The following is a 27,712-nucleotide window of genomic DNA, read 5'->3' as shown; positions in this document are numbered from 1 at the left end:
GCACGCATGACTGGCACCTAACTTCAAGGAGTGAAGTTAGGCGCCACCCCTCTAGTAGCTTCCTTTACTTTTGCTTTGTATGTGGCGCCTAACTTTAGAAAGTGAAGTTAGGCGCCACCCTATCTGCATCCAACTCCTCCAGGGTGTTCGAAACTCTGTCTTAATGCATCTGTTTCTGTTCTAATCACTCTGCATAATCAAAATATACGTAAAACAACAGAAAAATAATAGAAATTCAAACAAAACTAGATAAGGAAAAATCAAAGTAAAATTCAAACTTAAGGATACGAAAACATTGGGTTGCCTCCCGACAAACACTTATTTACCGTCACTAGCTTGACGGTCAGCTCCTCTAAGGAGGAGGATCATAGGGGCTCAGCTCTTCACCCCTCACTGTGAATTTCCTTCTTGTGCTCTCATGGATCAACTCTATATGCTCAAGAGACAGGATCCTGTTCACTATATGAGGCAGAATTGGGCATGTAGTGAATACCACCTTCATTCATGGGGAGAAGTCTTCAGTGGGAATCTATTTATTTCTCTATCCCCTGGGTACTTTCTTCTTTTGAGAACCTCCTCCTTGGTAGATGATGCATTCCCGACACCAAACTTAGGTATGATGTCAGGGAGAATTTTGTTGATTGTCACCAAGGGAGGTTTGAGCTGCAGATTTTGTTGTGCATCATCAGGGGGTTCTTGAAGGTTTGGATTAGTAAGCTCAGTCTACATGCACTTCTCTTCTTCACCTGATGAGTGCATATTTTTGAAAATATGAAAGACCAGTTGTTCATTATGCACTCTAAGCACTAATTCATCTTTTTTCACATTAATTAGAGCTCTCCTAGTGGCTAGGAATGGTCTTCTTAGGATTATAGAGACATTGTCATCCTCCCCCATGTCAAGAATCACAAAATCTGCTGGGAGGAAGAACTTACCCATTCTGACCAAGATATTCTCCACTAATCCATATGCAGGCTTTAGAGATTTGTCTTCCATTTGTAATGCTATCCTTGTGGGTTGTGCCTCTTGGATTTGCAATTTCTTCATCACAGATAAGGGCATTAAATTTATGCTTGCACCCACCTCACATAGGGCTTTCTCAAAGGTGGTACTCCCGATGGTACATGGAATTTGAAAGCTCCCTGGATCTGGCATCTTCCTTGGCAAGTTATTCTAAATTATGGCACTACATTCCTTAGTCAGGACCACTGTCTCATATCCCTTTAAAGGCTTCTTCTTTGACAACAACTCCTTCATGAACTTGACATAGAGAGACATTTGCTCCAAAACATCAGCAAAAGGAATATTAATTTGTAACTTTCTGAAGACTTCCAAGAACTTTGAAAACTGCTTGTCCTTGGTCTCCTTTTGAAGTCTCTGTGGATATGGCATCTTAGGCTTGTATTCAAGAGCTTTAGGTAATGTTGGATGTGTGTCAAGAGTAACTGGAAAAGGGTTGTATGCATGCCTAGGAGGGGTGTGTACTACTGTGTCTTTAGTCTGCTCTGGAGCTTCTTTTTCAACCGGCTCCTCAGCAACTTGTGCTTACGTACTTGCCACTTGTTCACTTATCAAAATGATAGCCTTGCACTCCTCTCTTAGATTTAGAATTGTGTTACCAGGAAGGCTATTAGTAGTCCTCTGATCAATTTCATTAACTTTTGTGGCTAATTGACCCATCTGAACCTCCAAGTTCTTGATTGATGCTCTAGTTTCCTGTATAAAGCTTATTACCAGAGATTCTAAATTAGTAGTCTTCTGAGACTGAGGAGTTGCTTGCTGATATGAATGAAACTGGTGGTTATTGAGATTATTTGGATGGAAACTGCTCTGAGAATTGTTGAAATTCTGTGACCTCTGAGGTTGCTCTCTCTATCCAAGATTTGGGTGATTTCTCCATCCCAGATTAAAGGTCTTGGCATATGGATCATTATTGGGGTTTCTAGGAGCATTCCCAAATAGTTGACCTATTTAGGAGGAAATTGAGCATCATAATTCTCACCTTGATTAAAGCCACCATTCATGTCATATGGAGCCACTTAAGAGGCATTCTGAGCATTGACAGCAAAAACTTGTATCCCACTCAAGTATTGAGTAAGCATATTAATCTGTTGGGACATGGCTTTGTTCTGAGCAAGAATAGTATCTGATGCATTTGCATCTTTGCTATATTAGCTAGTTAGTTTAAGTAGTTTTAGCTTAATTTCATTCATTTTCATCAAAATAAACAAGCAGTTATATGAACTTTCTCTCCATGCATTCATGAACCAAGAATTAGGTGGAACTTGGCCATATTGATGCAAATAATTCAAGAAGTTTACAAATGAATGAGTATGAATGAATCTCTTGAAATTGATTGCATGGAATGGCAATACTTTGAGACAATTTCTTAGGTTAATGATAGGTAATGAAGCAAGAAGGCAAGGGAGCAAGAATTGGAGCAAGAAAGATTGGGGGCATAGCAAACAGGGAAAGGAGGAAGGGACATGGGCGTTGCTAACGCCAGGAACAAGGGCGTGCTCCTAGGCAACGCCAGGGACAAAGGAAGCAACCCTGGGAAGTGATCATGTACGTTGCCAACTCCAGGAAGAGCTGGAGTGTTTGCCAACAACGTCCAACAATGGAAGACAGCCCTGGCTCTCTCCTAAGCATGTTACCAACGCCATCAACAATGGCATGTTTGGTGATAACGCCAGTAGCCCTGGAGAGTGATCCTAGAGGAGTTTTCACGTTGCCAACTTGCACTTCTACTTGAGTGCTTGGCAATAACGTAGCAAGCAAAGCCAAGCTAGGAAGCAGCCCTGGAGAAGTTCACTCGAGCACGTTGCCAACTTGAAGATGTATTGGCATGTCCCATGATAACGCCAAGCAAGAAAGCTTGCCCAGGGGAAGAAGCATGCACGTTGCCAACGCCAAGTTCTATAGGCGTGTTTTGTGACAACGTAGCAAGCAAGCTTAGAGAGCAATCCCCCTCACTCGAGCACGTTGCCAACACCAAGTTCTAAAGGCGTGTTCCAAGGCAACGCCAAGCAAGTAAGCAGCCCTGGAGAAGCCAGCACGTTGCCAACTTGGAAGAAAGGGGGCGTATTCAGCAACAACTCCAGCGAACTTGGCAGCCTGACCTTACCTTCTTCAAGGATGCATAACGTGAGCTACAAAGCTCCAAAGGAAGTGATTCCAGTGGCATTGAAAAGTAGACATCAAAAGCTTTCCAACCATATATCATAGTATGGAGTTAGCATTCATTTGAAGCTTCAAAATCTGGCTTCATCTAGAGCCTCAGAAATGAGCACGTTGCCAACTTAGGATATCATTGGCGTGTTCAATGGCAACGCCAGCAAGCTTGATGCTAGGAGAATGAAGTTAGCACATTGCTAACATGAAATTATAAGGGCGTGTGTGGCAACAACGCAGAAAGCCTAGAGCTAAGAGGCAGAGAGAGAGCACGTTGCCAACTTGGGATTGCATGGGCGTGTTCATCAACAACGCAGCAACCCTGGCAGCCTGACCTTGCCCTCTTCCATGGAGTATATCTTGAGTTGTAGACCTTCAAATGATGCACTCTTAACGGCATTAGAAAGTAGACATCCAGAGCTTTCCAACCATATATCATAGTATGGGGTTGACAATCGTTTAAAGTTTCAAAAGCGGGCTTCATTTAGAGCTTCAGAATCTGAAGGCGTTGGCAACTTGGAAATACAAAGGCGTGTTTGCCAAAAACGCCTGCGATTTTAGCAACCTGACCATGTCCCCTTCAATGGAGCATAACTTGAGCTACACAGATCCAATTGAGGTGCTTCCAGTTGCGTTGGAAAGCTGACATTCAGAGCTTTCTAACGATGTATAATAGTCTATATTGAAGTATGAAATTAAAGCTCAAATCATGGTCATCTTTAAGCCCGAAGAACAAGAGCAAAGACTTGAACCTCCAAAGAGCACAAGAGCATGTTGCCAACTTGCAAATCAAGTTAGCGACGCCCTTACAAAGCCCCAGCCCAGGAAAACCAAAAGCACGTTGGCTACAACACTAGCGTGTTTGCTAGTAACGCCACTCAATGGGCCAGAATTGATGACAACTTGCTCTGCTTCCTCTGTTCCTCACAAAGGCCAGCAACTGCATTCCATTGAGCCAAGAATTCAACAAGGATAAAGCCCACATTGCTAGCCCAATTGAAGATCTCTGAAGGAGTTTTAGGAGTAGTATAAATAGAGAAGAGTTTGATATTTTGGGGGATTGAACTTTTGGCTTTTGAACTTGTTTTTAGACTTTTTGACACTTAGATATTTTCTATTACACTAGTAATTTCTATTCTCTACTTTTTCTCACCGGTTTTCTATTTTGTTTTTCTTGCAACTTTGAATTACAGTTTTAAGAACTTCTTCTTCTTCATTCTTCTCTACTCAATTTTAATGTTTACTATTGTAATTGTTGTTGAAATTGGAGCTATGACTCACTAAACCCCACTTTCATTAGGGGGAAGAGCTCTGCTTGTTTGAATGAATTGATAACTCTTCTCCTCCTTCTTAATTCAAGTGGTTAATCCAAGAGGAAACTCTTGTTCTTCAAAGATTCAATCACCATCGAGAGAGGAATTAATCTATATGAATTATGTGGTGAATTTGATAAAGGAGCTACATAATTCAGTTTAGAGTTCATCCTTTCATGATTTCCTTGATCAATACACTTTGGTTGGTATGTGAGATGTAACCTTCCTTAGTTGAGATTCTAGAAGTTGTGTGGCTTGGATTAGAAATTGAACTTCATCTCTTCTCATGAACAATTAGATCACGAGAGTGGCAATTGGTTGTGTTGAGAGAAATTGAGTTACCAAGAGATTGGGACTCAATTACCCACAAATTGCCATGGATCTATACCCATGATTGAGAAGGAATTGATCACCATCAATTCATGAGAATTTGCATCTCTGATCCCTAATGATCCTTTCCATCATTAATTCTTATTTCTTTTGCTCTTTAGTTGTTTGAATACCCATTACCCAATTCCCTTCTACATTCTTGCAATTTATTATTCTTGTCATTTAGATTCTGTTTCTCTAGTTCTTGTTATTTACTCTTATGTTCTTTGAATTTCTGCAACCTTTACTTTCTTGCAATTTATTTTCCGTGTCATTTAAGTTTCTTGCACTTTAAGTTTTAGTTATTCACTTTCATCTTCTTTCTCTCTTCTAGTTCTTTAAATTCCTTGCCATTTAAATTTTTGCAATTATGTCCAAATATCACAAATCTCATGAAATCAAAACCATGTTTGCTTGACTAAATCTACCATTTAACTAAAGTTACTTAATCTACCAATCTCCGTGGGATCGACCTCACTCTTAGTGAGTTTTATTACTTGATACGACCCGGTATACTTGCCGGTAATTACGTGAAATTAATTTTTTTTACGTATCAAGTTTTTGGCGCCGTTGCCGGGGATCGGCAAAGATTAACAATGATTAAGTGAAGTGAAGATCTAGATCTAGCACTTTTTATTTTTATTCTTTAACTTTTAACTAACACACTAACTGTTTGAATTTTTACTTAAACCAATCAACATTTCACTTCAGCCATGGATTGAAGTGTTATTGCGTTTCTGGTGTTATGTGATTCTTATGCTTTGGTTGCATGTCAGGTACAAGGAGAACTATACCTACTTTTTGTGAACAAGACGAAAGAACCCTCAGAAGATTGAGAAGAGCTGAAAGAGGGAAAAACTTTGTTGGAGAAGAGGATTCAGAAGGAGAAGACCAAGTCATGGAGGGCAATTCACATAACCATGCTGAGGGAGTTGCCAACAATAACAACCCACCTCAAAGGAGAGTTCTAGCTTCTTACACTCTCCCAAATCCAAGACACTGTGGGAGCAGTATACTTGCCCCCAATGTTCATGCAAACAACTTTGAATTGAAGCCTCAGCTCATCACTCTCGTGCAAAACAACTGTTCCTATGGAGGAGGTCCACTTGAGGATCCAAATCAACACCTATCTGTATTCCTAAGAATTTGTGAAACTGTCAAGACAAATGGTGTGCACCCAGATGTTTACAAGCTGCTATTGTTCCCATTTTCTTTGAGGGATAAGGCATTTCAATGGCTGGAGACATTCCCCAAAGAAAGTATCAACACTTGGGATGATCTGGTGAATAAATTCCTATCCAAGTTCTATCCGCCTCAGAGGATCATCAGGTTAAAAACAGAGGTGCAAACATTCACTCAAATGGATGGGGAATCATTGTATGAAGCATGGGAAAGATACAAAGCCCTGATTAGAAAATGTCCATCTGAGATGTTCACTGAATGGGATAAACTTCAAAATTTCTATGAAGGGTTGATTGAAAAATCTCAAGAGTCTTTGGATTACTCTGCAGGAGGCTCGCTACAATTGATGAATACAGCCGAAGAAGCTCAGAATCTCATAGACATGGTGACAAATAACCAATACTTCTTTGCTCATCAGAGGCAACGCCAACCTATTCAAAGAAAGGGTGTGTTGGAACTAGAAGGAGTAGACACAATCTTGGCACAGAACAAGTTGATGCACCAACAGATCCAGCAACAAATAGAAATGATGGCTAAGAGAATAGATGGCCTCCAACTAGCTTCAGTGAGCACAACAAATCAAGCTTCAATTGAATGGGGTCAAAATGAAGCAGGCAATGTTGAGCAACAACAAGAACAAGTTCAATACATGCAAAATACCTCAAGTTCATTTCAAAATGACTTCCATGGTGACACATACAACTCATCCTGGAGGAACCACCCCAACCTGAGATGGGGTGATAATCAAAACCAGTGGTAGAAAAATAACAACTCCAACCATTCCCGCAACACACACAACCAAAATCATTCATCTAGCAACACTAACCAATACAAGAAACCACAAAACACATATCAACCACCCCACAATAATTCACAAACTCACCAAAATAACTTTTCCACACCACCATTCAACTCACAAAATGCTCACCTCAATGCTCCAAACAATTTCCAGCCACAACAATCATACCCTACCATACCACCCATTGACCATCATGAAACCAGGATCTCAAGTCTTGAAGCAGCCTTGCAAGCCCTTACCCAAAACACACAGTCACTTGCCCAGACCACTCAAGGTTTAGCCAAGGGGCAAGAGATTTTGCTCAAAGGACAAGAGAGACATGAAGCCACCATGAAGAACCTTGAACGACAAGTGGGACAATTGGCCAAACAAGCTGAACGGCCAACCAATGTTCTCCCAAGTGATACAATCTCCAATCCAAAGGACACAGGAAAAGCCATAAAATGGGAGGAGTGCAAAGCAATCACTCTGAGAAGTAGGAAGAAAGTGGAGACAGAAGCCATCACTAAAGAAGAGCACAACAAAGAAGGCTTAAAAGAGGAGGTGATAGAACAAAAGCAGGAGCAAGAAACCTCTACACAAAGTGATAAATTAGCTAAGAAGGAGGCAATGAAATCATATCAACCAATGATTCCATACCCTCAAAGGTTCAAGGGAGAGAACAAAGAGAAGCAATACTCCAAATTCTTGGAGATATTCAAGACACTACACATCAACATCCCTTTCATTGAAGCACTTGAACAGATGCCCCTATATGCTAAGTTCATGAAGGAATTGTTGACAAAGAAAAGATCCTTGAAAGAGGGACAAACGGTTGTGATGACCACGGAGTGTAGTGCCATCATCCAGAGAGGGTTGCCAAGAAAGAGGAAGGACCCAGGGAGCTTTCATATCCCCTGCACCATAGGCAACATGATGATTGAGAGAGTATTTTGTGACCTTGATGCAAGCATAAATCTGATGCCTCTATCTTTGATGAGGAAGCTTCAGATTCATGAATTGAAACCCACAAAAATAGCCCTTCAAATGGCGAACAAATCCATTCAGCAAGCACTTGGGGTTGTGGAGAATGTATTGGTGAAGGTGGACAAATTTTTCCTCCCAGCTGACTTCGTCATCCTAGACATAGAGGAAGATGACAACACTCCCATTATCCTAGGGAGACCCTTCTTAGCTACTGCCAGGGCATTGATAGATGTTGAAAAAGGAGAATTGATGCTAAGGGTGCATGAAGAGTATATAGTGTTCCATGTCTTCAAGAATTTGCAAGATTCTACCCAAGAGGAGGAGTGTATGAAGATTGATTCCATAAATCCAAACTTGAAAGAAGCACCTGATGAAACACTTCCAATGCACCTAAGCTCATGCTGGAAAAGAAAGGAAGAGGTAGAAGTGGTGCAAAAAGCTCAAAGAATAGAGGAGAAGCTACAACCAAAGCCTGCATTTGAGATTCTCAGCAAAGACATTCCAAAAATTGAAACTTCGAAACCTGAACTACCTCCTGAAAAAGAAAAGAGCCCCAAGAAGAAAGTGCCAAGAGGATGGAGAAACAAGAAAATCCCCACTGAAGGTTTCTCACCAGGGGATAAAGTGATGCTAACTTACCAACCAATGGAAACATCTCCACACTTTTCTGGATATTACACAGTGAACAAAATCCTATCACTTGAACATGTGAAAATCATCAAGAAGGATACTGGAAGGAAGCTCACGGTGAGAGGGGAAGGATTAAGGCACTATGATCATCATCCTCCCTAAAGAGGGACAACCTTCAAGCTAATGACAATTAAAGAGCGCTTGTTGGGAGGCAACCCAACCTTAGGTAACTATTTTTTATACTCTTCTCAGAATAAATGGTTAGTTCAACTTCTATGTATTGCAAGGAATTAAGTTTGGTGTTCCACACCAATGTGATTGTATCAACAAAAAAAATTTAATGGTGAATGCATGGTACTAAGTTTGGTGTTCCACCAACATTCATGAAAAACAAAGTAACCCTTGAGACAATTATGAATAATCACAAATCCCAAACAATCATAGAAATTGACTAAGCCTGCAATTTCATTTGTTTACCTTTTAGTCCTGCATTTTATTTACTCATAGACTTAAAGCACATGATGTAGTATGCATGCATGAAAGAAGCATTCTGTGTTAGCATATAGAAGTAGGAAAGGAACTAAGTTTGGTGTTCCCACACCAACTTAAGTTCAAGAACTCACAAGCATAACTGCATGCTAACCATCTCTCAAGTGCTTGGGGACAAGCAACTTTCAAAGTTTATTGTAGGCAGTCACTTCAATCTTGGGAAGGATTAAGCATCATCAACCAAAGAGACAAAGAGGGATGTAAAGACCAACAATGATGATGATAAGGAGTAAAGCAAGTAAACTCTAAAAGGTTGTATTGTTAAGTGATTGTCTTTTATTTAAAACTGTTATGATTGAAAGCAATACTGCACCCCTGCTTGTCTGCTTAGCATAATCTCTTTGAAAGTTCAATAACTAAGATGCTAAATACATCCTAGTACCATACACTTGAAAATCTGCTTACACTCAAGATCCATAAATTGCAAACAGAGAACAGTTCTTTGAAAAGAATGATTGAGGAGTCAAAAATTTGTTTTGAGGCAAGCAAAAGATTAAGAGAAGTGGTGGTTCTAGTTGTATAATTGTGTATTGAGGTTGCATGTTTGTGAAAACCTGCATGGGAGCTCATAGGCAGGAAATAGAGTTCAAAGAAGTATTGTGGAGATTCTCAAATATCTTTTGATCCAAGAAGCAGCAAAAAAAAATAGAAGAAAAAAAAAGAGAGAGAACATGGCAAAAGGCTCTGAGCATCAATTACTAGGAAGAAAAAGAAAGAAATAAGAACTCAAAGAGTTATTATCCTAGTTAAATGCTTGTGGTAGAATTGTGTCAAAGAGAGAGGCTTGAGCAAGTAAATCCTAAGGGGTGCTTCAACACCTAATACCTTAAAACCAACTGGTTTGGGAGTGTTGATTGAAAGCTTATCTAAAGAGCCACTTTGAGACATGACACTTAGAGTCAAGGCCAAGACACAAAAACTATAAGACTGCTTCAAGGTGATTACCTATAGAGAGATTTCCATGATATCATTTGAATGAAAGTCCTAAGATCTAAGACTTCCAAAATGTAGGGACTAATAAGCACTGGAATCCTTGCATGAGCATATAATTCAGAGTTCACCCCACTATCACTTAATTACTTCACTCACAAAGGCATTACAAGCTATCCCTCAACTTGTTCCAATTAAAAGAAACCTTTGTGCATAGTTATTTTCTTGCTTGAGGACAAGCAAGGTTTAAGTTTGGTGTTGTGATGTATTTGCATCTTTGCTATATTAGCTAGTTAGTTTAAGTAGTTTTAGCTTAATTTCATTCATTTTCATCAAAATAAACAAGCAGTTATATGAACTTTCTCTCCATGCATTCATGAACCAAGAATTAAGTGGAACTTGGCCATATTGATGCAAATAATTCAAGAAGTTTACAAATGAATGAGTATGAATGAATCTCTTGAAATTGATTGCATGGAATGGCAATACTTTGAGACAATTTCTTGGGTTAATGATAGGTAATGAAGCAAGAAGGCAAGGGAGCAAGAATTGGAGCAAGAAAGATTGGGGGCATAGCAAACAGGGCAAGGAGGAAGGGACTTGGGCGTTGCTAACGCCAGGAACAAGGGCGTGCTCCTAGGCAACGCCAGGGACAAAGGAAGCAACCCTGGGAAGTGATCATGCACGTTGCCAACTCCAGGAAGAGCTGGAGTGTTTGCCAACAACGCCCAACAATGGAAGACAGCCCTGGCTCTCTCCTAAGCATGTTACCAACGCCATCAACAATGGCTTGTTTGGTGATAACGCCAGCAGCCCTGGAGAGTGATCCTAGAGGAGTTTGCACGTTGCCAACTTGCACTTCTACTTGAGTGCTTGGCAATAACGTAGCAAGCAAAGCCAAGCTAGGAAGCAGCCCTGGAGAAGTTCACTCGAGCACGTTGCCAACTTGAAGATGCATTGGCGTGTCCCATGATAACGCCAAGCAAGAAAGCTTGCCCAGGGGAAGAAGCATGCACGTTGCCAACGCCAAGTTCTATAGGCGTGTTTTGTGACAACGTAGCAAGCAAGCTTAGAGAGCAATCCCCCTCACTCGAGCACGTTGCCAACACCAAGTTCTAAAGGCGTGTTCCAAGGCAACGCCAAGCAAGGAAGCAGCCCTGGAGAAGCCAGCACGTTGCCAACTTGGAAGAAAGGGGGCGTGTTCAGCAACAACTCCAGCGAACTTGGCAGCCTGACCTTACCTTCTTCAAGGATGCATAACGTGAGCTACAAAGCTCCAAAGGAAGTGATTCCAGTGGCATTGAAAAGTAGACATCAAGATCTTTCCAACCATATATCATAGTATGGAGTTAGCATTCATTTGAAGCTTCAAAATCTGGCTTTATCTGGAGCCTCAGAAATGAGCACGTTGCCAACTTAGGATATCATTGGCGTGTTCATTGGCAACGCCAGCAAGCTTGATGCTAGGAGAATGAAGTTAGCACGTTGCTAACTTGAAATTATAAGGGTGTGTGTGGCAACAACGCAGCAAGCCTAGAGCTACGAGGCAGAGAGAGAGCACGTTGCCAACTTGGGATTGCATGGGCGTGTTCATCAACAACGCAGCAACCCTGGCAGCCTGACCTTGCCCTCTTCCATGGAGTATATCTTGAGTTGTAGACCTTAAAATGATGCACTCTCAACGGCATTGGAAAGTAGACATCCAGAGCTTTCCAACCATATATCATAGTATGGGGTAGACATTCGTTTAAAGCTTCAAAATCGGGCTTCATTTAGAGCTTCAGAATCTGAAGGCGTTGGCAACTTGGAAATACAAAGGCGTGTTTGCCAAAAACGCCTGCGATTTTAGCAGCCTGACCATGTCCCCTTCAATAGAGCATAACATGAGTTACATAGATCCAATTGAGGTGCTTCCAGTTGCGTTGGAAAGCTGACATTCAGAGCTTTCTAACGATGTATAATAGTCTATATTGAAGTATGAAATTAAAGCTCAAATCATGGTCATCTTTAAGCCCCAAGAACAAGAGCAAAGACTTGAACCTCCAAAGAGCACAAGAGCACGTTGCCAACTTGCAAATCAAGTTAGCAACGCCCTTACAAAGCCCCAGCCCAGGAAAACCAAAAGCACGTTGCCAACGTGCTACAACACTAGCGTGTTTGCTAGTAACACCACTCAATGGGCCAGAATTGATGACAACTTGCTCTGCTTCCTCTGTTTCTCACAAAGGCTAGCAACTGCATTCCATTGAGCCAAGAATTCAACAAGGATAAAGCCCACATTGCTAGCCCAATTGAAGATCTCTGAAGGAGTTTTAGGAGTAGTATAAATAGAGAAGAGTTTGATATTTTGGGGGATTGAACTTTTGGCTTTTGAACTTGTTTTTAGACTTTTTGACACTTAGATATTTTCTATTACACTAGTAATTTCTATTCTCTACTTTTTCTCACCGATTTTCTATTTTATTTTTCTTGCAACTTTGAATTACAGTTTTAAAAACTTCTTCTTCTTCTTCATTCTTCTCTACTCAATTTTAATGTTTACTATTGCAATTGTTGTTGAAATTGGAGCTATGACTCACTAAACCCCACTTTCATTAGGGGGGAGAGCTCTGCTTGTTTGAATGAATTGATAACTCTTCTCCTCCTTCTTAATTCAAGTGGTTAATTCAAGAGGAAACTCTTGTTCTTCAAAGATTCAATCACCATCGAGAGAGGGATTAATCTACATGAATTATGTGGTGAATTTGATAAAGGAGCTACATAATTCAGTTTAGAGTTCATCCTTTCATGATTTCCTTGATCAATACACTTTGGTTGGTATGTGAGATGTAACCTTCCTTAGTTGAGATTCTGGAAGTTGTGTGGCTTGGATTAGAAATTGAACTTCATCTCTTCTCATGAACAATTAGATCACGAGAGTGGCAATTGGTTGTGTTGAGAGAAATTGAGTTACCAAGAGATTGGGACTCAATTACCCACAAATTGCCATGGATCTATACCCATGATTGAGAAGGAATTGATCACCATCAATTCATGAGAATTTGCATCTCTGATCCCTAATGATCCTTTCCATCATTAATTCTTATTTCTTTTGCTCTTTAGTTGTTTGAATACCCATTACCCAATTCCCTTCTACATTCTTGCAATTTATTATTCTTGTCATTTAGATTCTGTTTCTCTAGTTCTTGTTATTTACTCTTATGTTCTTTGAATTTCTGCAACCTTTACTTTCTTGCAATTTATTTTCCATGTCATTTAAGTTTCTTGCACTTTAAGTTTTAGTTATTCACTTTCATCTTCTTTCTCTCTTCTAGTTCTTTAAATTCCTTGCCATTTAAATTTTTGCAATTATTTCCAAATATCACAAATCTCATGAAATTAAAACCATGTTTTCTTGACTAAATCTACCATTTAACTAAAGTTGCTTAATCTACCAATCTCCGTGGGATCGACCTCACTCTTAGTGAGTTTTATTACTTGATACGACCCGGTATACTTGCCGGTAATTACGTGAAATTAATTTTTTTTTACGTATCAGTATCCAAGGTCTCCACTTCCAAAATGCCTTTCTTCTAAGGAGTCCCAAAGTTTACAAGATTTCTGTTAGAGGAGTAAAGATATTGGTTGTTAGCAACCAATTCAATAAGCTCAATTGTTTCTTCAGGCATTTTCTTCATGTGCAATGAACCACCTGCAGATTTGTCTAAACACATTTTGGCCATTTCACAGAGGCCCTCTTAAAAGATATCCAGTTGGGTCTATTTCAAAAATATGTCAGGGGGGCATTGCCTGGTTAGCAGCTTGTACTTCTCCCAGGTTTCATAGAGGGTCTCACCATCTTTCTGCCTGAAGGTTTGAACATCTACCCTTAGCTTAGTCTGCTTCTGCGGTGGGAAGAATTTGGACAAAAATCCAGTGACTACCTTATCCTAAGTGTCCAGGCTCTCCTTGGGTTGAGAATCTAGCTATAGCTTTGCTCTATCCTTCACAACAAATGGAAAGAGCATGAGCTTGTAAACCTCAAGATTCACTCCATTTGTTTTCACAATGCCACAAATCTGCAGAAAGTTAAAGATAAATTGGTTTGGATCTTCCTGTGGGAGTCCATGATACTGACAATTTTGCTGCACTAAAGTGACTAACTGAGGCTTCAGCTCAAAGTTGTTTGCAGCTATAGGAGGCACCACAATACTGTTCTCATAGAGATCTGGATTGGGGGCAGTGTATGAGCCAAGCACTCTTCTAGGTTGTTCATTCTCATTCGGATTTACCACATTGGCATTAAGAGCACGATTAGGATCCATAGTGGACTCTACAGCTTCCTTTTCAAAGGTCTCACTTAGATTTTCACTAGCCTTGTGAAGTCTAGCTTGTTGCAAGCACCGCCTCAAAGTACTTTTAGGTTCAGGATCAAAATCTATAAGAGGTTCCTTATTCCTGTTTCTGCTCATAAACAAACAGAAAACAAGAAAATTGGGATTCCCTACATCAGAGTGCAGAGAATTTTCAATGAGGTAACCTATGCAAAGAAATAAAATAAAACAAATAAATAATTAAAGCAAAAAAAATTCAAAAATTATAAATAAAAGTAAAAAAAAAATTTCAAAATTTAAAGAAAATTGAATAGGAAAATTGAATTAAAAATAACTAGGTAACACCAAACTTAATTTCAGAAATTAAGCAAAACTAATAGCTATAATTTTTGAAAATTATAGGGCAAGATTAAATAAAAATTAAAGCTAAAATGCCTAATCTAAGCAATCAAACAACTAATAATTGTCAATCACAGTCAATCCCCGGTAATGACGCCAAAAACTTGGTGCGGAATTTAAAGTCCACAAACTAACCAGCAAGTGCACCGGGTCGTACCAAGTAATACCTCAGGTGAGTGAGGGTCGATCCCATGAGGATTGATGGACTAAGCAATAATGATTGAATGATTTCCTTAGTTAGACAAGCAGAAAAGAGTGTTTGGGTCTCAATTTCATTAAACAGTAAATTCAGAAAATTAGAAAGCAAGCAGTAAAAGGGTTGCAAAATATATGAGTAAAACAGTTAAGGTTTTGGAGATGTTTATTTTCCGAATTAACCTTTCTTACCAACTATTTTAATTATGCAAGATTCAATTTATGGAAAATTATATGTGACTAAACCCTAATTCCTTAGACCTTTTTAGTCTCCTCTAACCTTCATCAACTGCCAATTCTTTGGTCACTTGATTCTGATTAGAGGGTTAAGTTCAAAACTAGTTTATGTGTCATAGAAACCCTAATTATCTAAATATAATAGGATTATATGTCACGTATCCCGTTAAGTCCAGATAATTAGAAATTTAGGAGAAATTATTTTCAAGCTGTTGTTCAAGTGAGACTCTCTAGAGAACCACAATCGAGGCTGTTGTTCAAGCGAGACGATCCTCTAGAGATAACTCTCCCGAGATTCACAAGAACTCAAATAGAATAAAGGTCATAATTCTGTTCCACCCAGATTCATAAGATGAAGAACAAAAACAAATTATTGAAATTAAAATCAAAACAGTAATTAAAATAGAAGAGTAATAGTATCAATTCATACAATAAATAGAGCTCCTAACTTTAACAGTGAAAGTTTAGTTGCTCATGGTTCCTTAGAGAAAACAAAGATTTTGAAAAACTGTAAAGTGCAAAATCAGGTAAAAGAGAAGAGAAGAGCCCGAAGGGCTGATTCTTTTTCCTTTTATGACTAATCCTAATTAATGTAAAATATATTTTCTAGAACTAAATAATATCTTTTCCTATTTATAAATAAATTGTAAAGTTTTAATCAAAATGAAATGGGATCTTCGTGCAGCTTCAATTGAGACTTGGGGACCATTGTGAATTATTGAGCTGGCACCTAACTTGGAAAATCCCAAGTTAGGTGCCTCTATGGAAGCAAGCTTGGACGTGTCTCCTTTGTCTTCGCGCTAACTTCAGAATTCTGAAGTTAGGCGCCACCCTGGCAGCAAGCAAGTAAGGCGTTGTTCTTCTTCCGGCGCCTAACTTGGGAAAAACCAAGTTAGACGCCAGTATGGTCGAGCATGCTGGAGAAGAAGTATATACTATTATACATCATTGGAAAGCTCTGAAAGTTAGCTTTCCAATGCCACTAAAATCACGTCGATTGGACCTCTGTATCTCAAGTTATTCTCGTTGGAGTGCAAGGATGTCAGAGTTGATAGTATCATTCACTTTCTTCTCTTTTTCTACAGAAACTCCATCAAATCCATCCGAATGCTACTAAAATAAGCAGAATTTCACACAACTCAAAGTAGCATCCATAGTGGCTAAAAGATATTTAAATCTTCATTAAACTTAACAATTCAAATAAAAATTCACTAGCAAAAGATAGAAAAGATGCTCACGCATCAGCCATGCTGAGGCCGCGGAGAAGGCGGTGATGTCTGTGTCCCACCAGCAGCGCTGCTGTCACTGACGCACATCTGTGCCTGGTATACCGCCATCTGCTGCTCCATCCGCTGAAGCCACTCCAACTGCTCCCTCCACTCTAGCCTGAGCTCATCCGTGTCTGTCACGCGTATAAGGATCTTTTGATACCTCTCCCGAGTCTCATCTCATTTAGCTTCTGAGCCTGTTCGTGAAGGCTCCGGGTGAGCTCCTCCACCTGTAACCTCAAATTAATGCCTTCTTCAGAACTGATGGCTTGACTGTTAGCAGAGGTGGACGATGGACTCAACATGGAGGTATGGAGGCTGTTGGCGAATAACAACCTCATATACGCGGTTCTTGTACGACACTGAGGCGGTCTCGCACCAAACCACATCAGAATCGACGACTGAAGCAGCAGAGCCAATGGCGTCCTCTCCATTTTGTTAAGATTGCTGAGTTGTGGCCTCTAATCTCTGTGTGTAGGACTCTTGTGTAACACATGTTATTATGATTAGGACGACAGATGTACAATTAATTGACAATTTTATATCACAAGATCAAATGTTTACTCACATAATGATCCGCATACCGCTGATAAACAAATCTCTCTTTGTTCTCCTTCAAAGTATGGGTGTCCTTGAAGGTCTCCGCCAATGTCGCATCACAATCCAACGACTTTGACTACGTATGTTGCATTGAAACAATATGTTAAGATGTCTACTAATGATATCTCAAAGAATATAACTAAGTTAATAACAAAATTAGAGAAGCTACATACCAGCATGGCCTTAGTCTTCATAAAGGTCGTTGAGCCTCCGGTATACTTTGACGACCTAGCCAATGCCCTGTTAGTTCTGTTTGTGAGATGCTGATGCTTGAACCCCTCATCGGTCTCTCAGTGAATGTATAGAGCTTTCTTGATTTCCGGGCAGAGCCAAGAAGTGAGGCCGTCACGCCTCTCACATACATCCTCCAACATCTGTGCTCGTATATCTTCATGATGATGAGAGCATCATGCTTCTTGTCCCGTATAAAGTTCACCCTCATAAAGAAACTTTAAAATTAGTTAATCAAAATATATCGTATTAAACAAAATTGAATATATAAACTAGCTAATAAGGTTTGACTATAATAAGTTTTTATGGCTCACTTCTAAAACCATCGCTCTCTGGTCTCAAAGGGGATCTTCTTGTAGCTTGGCCATGGATGGTCGTACATCAGCTTGATGACATTGGTCATCACTTGAGTACATGCATTGTTGTTTGGTGCAAATCTATCAACAATTCACAAACAAACCAATATGACAATATAAATTAAAACTTTAGAAGTAAATAACCATAAGATATAGATATTTTTTAAAAGTTTCAGTAGAGTTTTCTCCATAACTGAAATGCGCCACAAACTCTATCCATCAACAGTTAACTTAAACAGCACTAATTATTAACAATCAATGAACAACAGTCAATAATCAAGAAGTAACATCCATAAATCCACTAAATCTGCTAAAATAGAACCAATAATCAAGAATTAATAATCAGGATATATCAAACACTTTTAGCAGTTCAAACCTACAACCCTAAATTCACTAAAACTAGAATCAATAATTAAGAATCACTAATCACGATATGTCAAATACTTTCATCAGTTCAAACCATCACGATATATCAAACACTTTCATGAGTTTAAACCTACAACCCTAAATCCACTAAAACCAGAATTAATAATCAAGAATCGCTAATCATGAACTATCAAACACTTTTAGTATATAAAAGACTTAAAGTAGTACTTACATTATTCCACCATCAGACCAAATTGTCATTCGTATGATGGGAGGTGGTGGAGGAGCATCAGCTGGCTGGCATCCGTGAGAGGATTCCGGCGTCGTGGTATCCGTCGCTGGAGGCGACATTGCCAAGATAGTGAACATCTGAGCGGATGGAGTCGTCGTCACCGTAGACACAAGGATGTAGTTGAGGTTAGGCACCATGATGAACGGCTGTTCCGATGCACCCGTAACTTGTGACATCACTAGGGTAGTCGGATTAGAGGAAGAGGATCCAGAATTCCCATGGGTACCGGCAGAAACCCTCTTCTACCACCACCATGACCACTAAGCTGATCTTCAACACCTCTACCTGTTGTCATGTCTGCAAAGAGCGTACCAATTAAAAATGTGATAAACATATTCACAATATCATTCAAAAGCTTAATCAAAATAAACGATGTTAAACTTAGTTAAAGAAATACATTATCCATTGAAAATCAAATAAAATAAAAGAGGTAAGTGCACATTCCAACTTCACAAATATTTAGCAATATATATTACTACATGTACAATTTTGTCCGTATGCAAATAAAAAGTCATCCATAAGTCATTTAAAATGATCTCATATTTGATTTTTTTTTTTAATTTACTATCATTTTCACTCTTAAAACACATTGAAAATATAATATAATTAATTGTACTGACTATGCATAAAATAAAGACTACTAGAATGATAGAGAATTAATTATTTAATTACATAGATAAAATTAGTTTAACAAAAAATTGACCCGTATAAAAGTAAGTTTAATCAACTTCACAAACATTTAGCAAGAATAACTTGAATTATGTGAAATATATGCATTCAAGATTGAGCATCACCAATTTTCTAATTCAATTCCAATTCAAAACCAACAATACAACAATAACAATATCATATCATTATAACATTAGAACTCACAAAAGTCTAATAACCTAATCTAATCCTATTTTAACCACATAAATTCACTAAACAGAAATATTATTTCTAACTAAATTATAATACTAATTAACAACTAAAACCTAAATTAATCCTAAATTTAACAAAAACAAAAATAGAAATTTATTTACTGGCGAATGCAGACACACAGGTGGACGGGAGATTGATTGTGGTGGCCGGCACTGTTGGTGGCGGCAAGAGGGAGAGGGGATGCCAGAGATGCGGCAGCGGAGCTGACGGAGTGGCAGGGAGGGAGAGGGTTAGAGAGAGAGTGGAAGAAGAAAGGGTAGAGAGAGAGAGACAGATTCTAAATGAATGAGGAGGGCATTCGCTCTTTAAATTTAGGGCAAAATTACCATCGGATTTACCGTCGAATTTTTTCGACGATAAACCATTGGGGGTCACCAAAACGCAGCGTTTTCACTAAATGGGTTTACCGGCGGATTTATCTGACGGTAAATTTATTACTAACTTACGCACCTATTTTTTTATTTCCCTCCAATTATTACCAGCAAATTTACCATCGGAAATGTAAATCCGCCGGTAATAATTTAGCCTAACAAATTCGACGCCTTTACCACCGGTAAATTTGCCGCTACTTTGTGACGCTAAATCCAATGGTACTCAGTATTTTTCTTATAGTGTCTAGTGGCCTACCCTATTACCATTAGACTTGTGTTGTGTACAACTCTCTCTAAGAACTAGATAATTCACCAGTTTGATTTTAATATTGCATTCTTTAGTGGTATCTTACACCAAATTATGTATATGAATTAACCACTTGGTTTTGAAGTAAATTCAGATTCTTATGTTTGCAAATTAATCAAATTCCTTTATGGCTTGAAATAAAATCTAAGGGAGTAGTTTGATAAATTAAGCTCAATTTTAAACTCTTTTGGATTTATTAGCACCAAATAAGGTAATTCATTATTTGTGAGATTTCAAATAGATTCTGTTAGCCTTATCAAGCTCTTTAAGACACTCTTCTACCATCTAATAGAACTTCCAACTTGGTTTGGTGTTGGAGCGGGTCCGAATGTATTCGATCCTTTCTATAGTTAGTTTCTAACAATGTTATATTAACCAATGCAGAGAGATAACGACGCCACCTTTCGACCTCATCTCTTGCCTCAAATGTAATAATTATAGTGAAATGATAGTTTATGTGCTTAGAGATTGTGATTTTGTATCAAGAGTCTAAGATGCCTTTCTACCACCAGTGTAGAAACAAAGTTTTTTCAACTTAAATCTTCAGAATTGGATGAATTCTAATATTTCTAATTCGAGAAATTGGCAATGCCTTTTTGGAGTGGTAACATCTTCTCTTTGGTTCTTCCATAACAAGCTGATATTTGAAAAGAATTCCACTCTCGTAGCCTTGGTATTAGCTCAAGTTAGAGTGGGAGTTGATGAGTTCCTTCATATCTCAAGAACTAAAGTGCATCTTAATGTGCACAATTCTAATCATGATTAATTAATTACTTGGAAACCTCCCAATAATGATCTTATCAATTTGAATCTAGATGGTTCTTATATGGCTTCAACTAATAATATGGTATGCGACCGGATTATTAGAAATCATCTCAGAGGATTTGTGAAAGGTTTTTCTTGTAACCTTGAGAGCTACTCCTCTATCATGCATGTAGAACTCTAGGAAATAGTTCATGGTCTTCATATTGCTGCATCTCTAAGCCACCCCTTTGTGATTGTGGAATCGGACTTTGCTGCAACTCTTAATTTTATAACTCATGGTTGCCCAACTACCCACCCTTGCTCTTCCCTTATTGAGGAGATTAAGATTCAAGCGAGCCATATGCCTAAGGTGCTATAGAATCACATTCCTCGTGAGGCAAATTTTGCGACCGCTACTTCTGTAAAGAAAGAACAACAACTACCTCTTAGCATCCACACTTTTGATTCAACACTTTATGAGATTGCTTGTATTTTAGTCTCTGATGTAGCTTTGATCCATTTGTTTAGAGGCTTTTAATTTCTAGTTTTGTTTTGGGGTCCTTGACCCCTTTTTGTCATAAAAAAAAGATTCTGCTATGTACATCCTTTATTATGATGATGATATTAGCCAGTCTATATACTGTTCCTTGCTCGCACATTAAAAGGTAGTGAAGAGAGTGTTAAGATACTTGCAGGGCATAAAACATAGTTTATTGCTCTATCCAATCTTAGATTTCAAACTATGGGTTTGCAAACTCTGATTGGACAGCAGAACTAGAAGATCGCAAGTCAATTTCTGGATAATGTGTTTTTCTAGGGCTTAACTTGATTTCTCAGTGTTGTAGGAAGCAAAGCATCATTAGAAGCAGAGTACAAGAGCTTGGCATCTTCTAAAGGAGAACTAGTGTGGTTGACAAATTTACTTGCTAAGCTGAGAATCATACTTCACTCTATTCTATCAATCTTTTGTGACAATCGTAGTATAGTGTTGCTCACTGTCATCCCTGTCTTGCATGATCACACAAAGCACTTTTAACTTGATGTTTAGATTATTAGAGACAAGAACAAATCAAAAGGCTCTTCAATATTTTGCACATACATAGGGTTGAGCAAGTGGCTAATATTTTTACGAAGCCATTGTCAGCCCTTATATTTGAGAAGCTTAAACTCAAACTTCGAGTGATTCAAAGACCTCACTCGAGTTTGAGGGAGGGGTATTAAGGAAACTAAAAACAAGAAAGTTTAAGATAGTGCGACTTAGGTGTATAAGTCAGTTATAATTTTGTTATGCTTGCTAGCTTAGTTTTGAACACTATTTTTTTGTTATAGCTGTAAATATATAAAGAAGTTTTATATAGTATTAATAACCTAGGCTTACATTACTATGTATACTTCTATTTTTAGTATCAATTCATTTTAGTTTAAAGTCTTCGTTCGTCTTCTCTGTACAAATACTGTGTATATTTTGTGTTTCAAGAAATTTTTCAAAACTCCTTTAATATTATCTTATGTTTTTCATTTCACTAGTCACTATGTATAATTAGCTTAATTATATTCATGTGTGCCTTTTAATACTGTTGGACATTTTTGTCACATTTTTAAATTATTTGAAAATATTTTTGCCAACAACAAAATTTGAGTATATTTTGGTCAGCGACAAGATTCAAGTACACTTTTGGTGCTTTACCTTTTTTAATAATGACCGGCTTTGACAATAATATTAACCTTATTATCAATATCATGTATCTTTGGCTGTTTGTGGTCACGTATAGTTCGGGTCTTTTCAATGGTCATTTATATTGAAAACAACAATACTAGGGAGACAAAAAAATCAGCTAAAACTTACTTTATTTAATATTTATTAATTATTATAATACTTAATAAATACTAAATAAGGTAAATTTTGGTTATTTTTTACTAATTATTTTTTGTTACCAAATATTTTTACATTGATGAAAATAAGTATACGGATTTGGCATTCCATTTTGTTGGTCTATAACAAAATTATGTTGGAGACACTACAATATTTTGGGTCTATGGCTACGGTTTTTTTGTCATGGTAAAAAACCGTGACCATAGATCCTCTATGGTCACGGTTTTTTAGGGTGACAAAAAAAAGTTATGGTCATGGTTTTTTTTGGAAAGGGTGACCATAGAGTATCTATGGTCACAGTTTTTTAAAAAATGGTGGCCTAAAAGAGTCTATGGTCACGGTTTTGAGGGCTAAAGGAGTCTGTGGTCACGATTTTTTACAGTGACCAAAAAGGGTCTATTGTCACGATTTTTCAAAAAAGGGTGACCTAAAAGGGTCTATGGTCACGGTTTTAGGGGGTGACCTAAAGGGGTCTATGGTCACAGTTTTGGGGGTGACCTAAAGGGGTCTATGGTCACGGTTTTGGGGGGTGACCTAAAGGGTCTATGGTCACGGTTTTGGAGGGTGGCCTAAAGGTGTCTATGGTCACGGTTTTGGAGGTGGCCTAAAAGCGTCTATGGTCACGGTTTTGGGGGTGACCTAAAGGTGTCTATTGTCACAGTTTTTTACAATGACCAAAAAGGGTCTATGGTCACGGTTTTTCGAAAGGGTGGCCTAAAAGGGTCTATGGTCACAGTTTTTGGGGTGACCTAAAGGTGTCTATAGTCACGGTTTTTTACAGTGACAAAAAAGGATCTATGGTCACAGTTTTTCGGAAGGGTGACCTAAAAAGACTTATGGTCACGATTTTGAGGAGTGACCTAAAGGGGTCTATGGTCACAATTTTAATCATTTGAGTTTTAATTAATTAAGATTTTTATGTATTTTACTATTTTATATTATTTTAAATATTTTTCTTTTTAAAATTAAAAAAGTTTACTAATTAAAAACTAATAATAATTTTATATAATTTATTTTAAATATTAAAATTTTAAATCTAATTTTATAAATATAAAATTAGGTTGAATACTATTAATAATTTTAAATTAAAAAATAATTTAAAACTTATTAAAATGATTGTAGAACATTAAAATGAAAGATTCATCATATCGTAATTAATTTAAATTATTTGAGTGGTTAATTTTGTTCGTTTATTTAAATGCGTAGGATAAATTAATTCTTGGTATGTTGGATAAAATAATACTGTAAAAAATAAAAATAAAAAGCTCATTATTACAAAATTTGTAATTTATATTATATCAATTTTATTATCTTAATTTAAAAAAATTAAACACTCATTTTGTTATTAGTTTACTATTTTTTTTATTTTAGGTGAATCAATCTGATATGTATATATAGTAATATATGTTAATTATTAAATAGTGATAGATCTTTTTATTTTAACATTAATAAAAGAAAAAAATCTAATTACCCAATTCGTAACACCGTGAACAAGAACCGAAGGAAATTAAAACTCCCCTTCTTTCTTTCCCCAATTCGTAACCCTAGCCCCTCATTGCCGCCGTCGTCCCAAGCTCCTCAGCGCTGCCGTTGTCCCAAGCTCCTCAATGCGGTCGCTTCTTCCTCTTCCCTGTTTTACAAAACCTAGAAAGCTCAGCACATCGTATTCATCTTCGTTGGCTTCTCTGTTCGTCAAAGGTTAGTGGCGTCCGCTTTTGGGGTACTGCGCTCGTTAAGATCTCTCCTCACACCTTCTCCGCCGTCGGCATCAGCGTCTCCATCGGTGTCTCAGTTCTCAGTGCTGCTTGGTACGCCGTTTTTCTTTTCCGTTTCAGATTTTCTCAATTTATTTTCCGTAACCAATTTCTGATAATCTTCTTTTTGGATTTGAGAAGGGGGATTTACGTGCTGCAATCAAGACTCCCCGAATCACTTCCACGAATCTCATTAGGTACGAGTCATATATGAAATAAAATCGTTGCAAATTGAACTATGGAAATTATTAATAAGTTTTGTACCAACAGAGTTCAAATCAAACTGGCTCGTACGTATTCTTCAAGACTTGTTAATAATCGTATAATTTGAAAGCTAAATGATGATGTATTAAAAAAACTTCATTCAAAGAAAAAGTTCAATTTATCTTATACGAAGTAACTAACTTAGATAAGTACGTAGGAGAGTATTATTTGATTCTCAATAATCAAGAGACTAGAGAGACTCTAAATATACTAAACTACATGATATCACTAATATATGTGTCTGGAGTATATTTAAGGTATGTTTCAAAAGTAATTATAACTACTTACTTTTAAAGTAATAATAAAATGTTGATTAGTGACTTGTTAAGTTGCTATTTTGTTATGGACTTATGGCACTGAGTGTTTTGAATTTTGAATTTATGATAAGTGATTTGTGATTAGTAATTTTGTTATGCTGCTGGTTTGAATTAATTTAGGGGTGATTATTTGTTATGCTGCTGGTTTGAATTAATTCATGTATAGAAAATTGTGAGATGTTTAGTTTCGTAGAAATATACACTAAAAGAAATGTGTAAATAATTTTTTTTTTATTTTCAGCATATGCGCACATGAACTTATTTCAATTTTACTTCTGTGTAATAGGATCATCTTCAAAATTTGAAACAAGCTGGATACAGTGATGATGAAGCGCTTCAAACGGTTTTTGGAAAGGAGAGACATGGTAGAGTTCGTTTTTATGGTCGATCAGTCACAAAATCCTCTCTTAAAAAGGATAAGCAAATCTGACAAATGCAACAACAACATACTGAAGTGGTTTCAACTATGGAGAAAAATAAAAATAACTTAACTTCTAAGTTGGATGGTTTAACGAGCTTGATCAAAACATTGTTGCAACAAGTTAATCCTGGTATGAGTGCGGAACAAGTGCAAGTAATGATAGAAGCTGCCCAACAATATCCGCCTGATGCAAGTAGTGCACCAAATGATGCGAGGCGAAGCATTCCTCTTTCACTGGGATCGAACCATGTGTCAAAAGATATGGAAGTAAGTACTATCAAAATTAGTAGTTAAATTAATAGTGGTTGATTGCTTAATAGTGGCTGATTGCTGTTGATGTTAATTTTATTGTTGATTTTATTGGCCTTAAGCGAATCTACAGTAGAATCTAGTTCGTTATCAAATTAAAAATTTTAACCACTATATAAAATAATTACACTATTTTATCAAATTAAAAATATGTTACATGGTCATCAAATTGGACATTTGTCTAATTGGCTCCATGAGTACTTATTGAATAGAAGAGTAAGAAACTAATTACGAACTAAGATGCATAATCTACCATCATTTTTTTTCAGAAGGTATAGAAAAATAGATAAAGCAATAATAATACATGAAGGTGAAGGGATAGCAATCAGCATTGAATCAGTACTCAGTAATATATAGCAATCAGCATTATTATTATTTTAAATTTGACTTTGTCTACTGATTTCACACTCGATCTGGTTTTTCTGTTTCGCTAGTGTTGATTACTTGATTTGTTTGATGGATTGGAAGCTAATAATAGTATTTCGGTATTACCTTATTTTTTAAGCTTCTATTTTGGTTGTGGTTGTTTCTTTGTGCTGGATTTTTTTCAGTTTTAAGCGACTTCAACAGGGGAGTTGAAGTTCCACTCAAAGATAGATTAAAAACATATACACATTACCAAATGGCTCAAAACCTTAGCAAATGCTCTTTGTTATTTAGTGATTGAAATTTTCATATTGATTGACTTATTTAACTTGTGCTCCATATTCATTACTCAACTGTACTGCATGCATCAACAAAAATATTTTTGTTCTATTTTAACTTCTTTATTTCTTTTGCTAGCAGGAGTACATGATATGAAAAAAATATGTTCTATACAAATATAAGATGGGATGGGTCTTATAATGATTTTGGTTATCTAAATGTATTATTTTGATGTGTTCTTTACATTTTGATAAGAGACTTTATCTGATATTACATGTAATGGATAAATTACACCCTATTTTGATTAGTGTTGTAATGGATATCTAGTTTTTAATGAAACTTTTATGATTTACATTAATTAAATTTCTCATTCTTAGATTTATTTTGTGATTATCATCATTTTGGGATGTGAGTATGCTTTAAAAAAATTTCATAAAATAAAACATGTTACCATAGATAAGTTATGGCCACGGTTTTAAGGAGGGGTGACCATAGATAAGCTATGGCCACGGTGAAAACAGTGACTATAGATAAGGCTATGGTCACGGTTTTAAGGTGGGGTGACCATAGACACTATGGTCATGGCGACCATAGATAAGGCTATGGTCACGGTTTAAGGAGGGATGACTATAGGGGCTATGGTCACGGCCAAAACTGTGACCATAGATAAGGCTATGGTCACGGTTTTTAGGTGGGGTGACCATAGAGGCTATGGTCACGGTTTTTGGTGGGGTGACCATAGAGGCTATGGTCACGGCTAACCGTGACCATAGATAAGGCTATGGTCACGGTTTTGGGAAGGGGTGACCATAGATATGGCTATGGTCACGGTTTTGGAAAGGGGTGACTATAGAGGCTATGGTCACGGTGAAAACCGTGACCATAGATTTCACCGTGACCATAGATAAGGCTATGGTCACGGTTTTATTGCATGACCATAGATTAACCTATGGTCACGGTAAAAAAATGTGGCCTAAAGTGCCAGAATTTGAACATTACAACCGTGACCATAGAAATCATGACCATAGGTCTATGGCTACGAGAGAATAGGCCACGGCGGAAAAACCGTGACCATAGGTCAAAAACCGTGACCATAGACCTATGGTCACCCTTTTCACTAGCTATGCATAGACCTTTTTTTGTAGTGAGATATGATGAAGTTGAGGCTGAGGTTGAAGTTGAGGCCGAAACTGAAATTAAAATTGAAGTTAAGGTTGAGATTCAAGAACAGGATGATAAAGCACACTATGAATATTTGAGTAAGAAATCATATTTTGCTGGTAAGTGAAGACATTATTAGAGATAAGTTGAGGCTGAAGCTAAGGTTGAAATTGAAACTGCTGGTGCAGATGCTGAAATTGAAGTTGAGGTTGAGACTGAAGAGGAGGAATAAGAAGGATAGGCTGAGACGGTTGCTGATGCTGATGATCATCATGATCATGCTGATAAGATGCCTATTGTCGTCTTCAAAAATGCTTTTTTTTTTCTTTTGAACCCGTGAACACTTCTTCTCCTTAAGATGTATGAAGTATTTTTTAGCATGACTAGCAATTTGTTCTTTACTTTTACTTCTAACGTAATTCTCAGCAATAAGTTTCCACTTGTTGGGATGATCTT

At 37.6% G+C, this 27,712-nt stretch overlaps 1 long non-coding RNA gene across 1 annotated transcript; it reads left to right on the top strand.

Annotated features, from left to right (window-relative positions):
• Nucleotides 1-23,829: 23,829 nt before the first annotated feature.
• Nucleotides 23,830-26,453, top strand: LOC112780150 (uncharacterized). Its single transcript, XR_003191006.3, has 4 exons — nucleotides 23,830-24,193; nucleotides 24,281-24,336; nucleotides 25,007-25,408; nucleotides 26,237-26,453. It is a non-coding gene; the product is annotated as an uncharacterized lncRNA (long non-coding RNA).
• The last annotated feature ends 1,259 nt before the right edge of the window (nucleotides 26,454-27,712 follow it).

Source organism: Arachis hypogaea, chromosome 19 (genome assembly GCF_003086295.3).
Source record: "Arachis hypogaea cultivar Tifrunner chromosome 19, arahy.Tifrunner.gnm2.J5K5, whole genome shotgun sequence".
NCBI lineage: Eukaryota > Viridiplantae > Streptophyta > Magnoliopsida > Fabales > Fabaceae > Arachis > Arachis hypogaea.
Note: the sequence above shows the minus strand (reverse complement) of the source record. Positions and strands in the feature narration are given on the sequence as shown.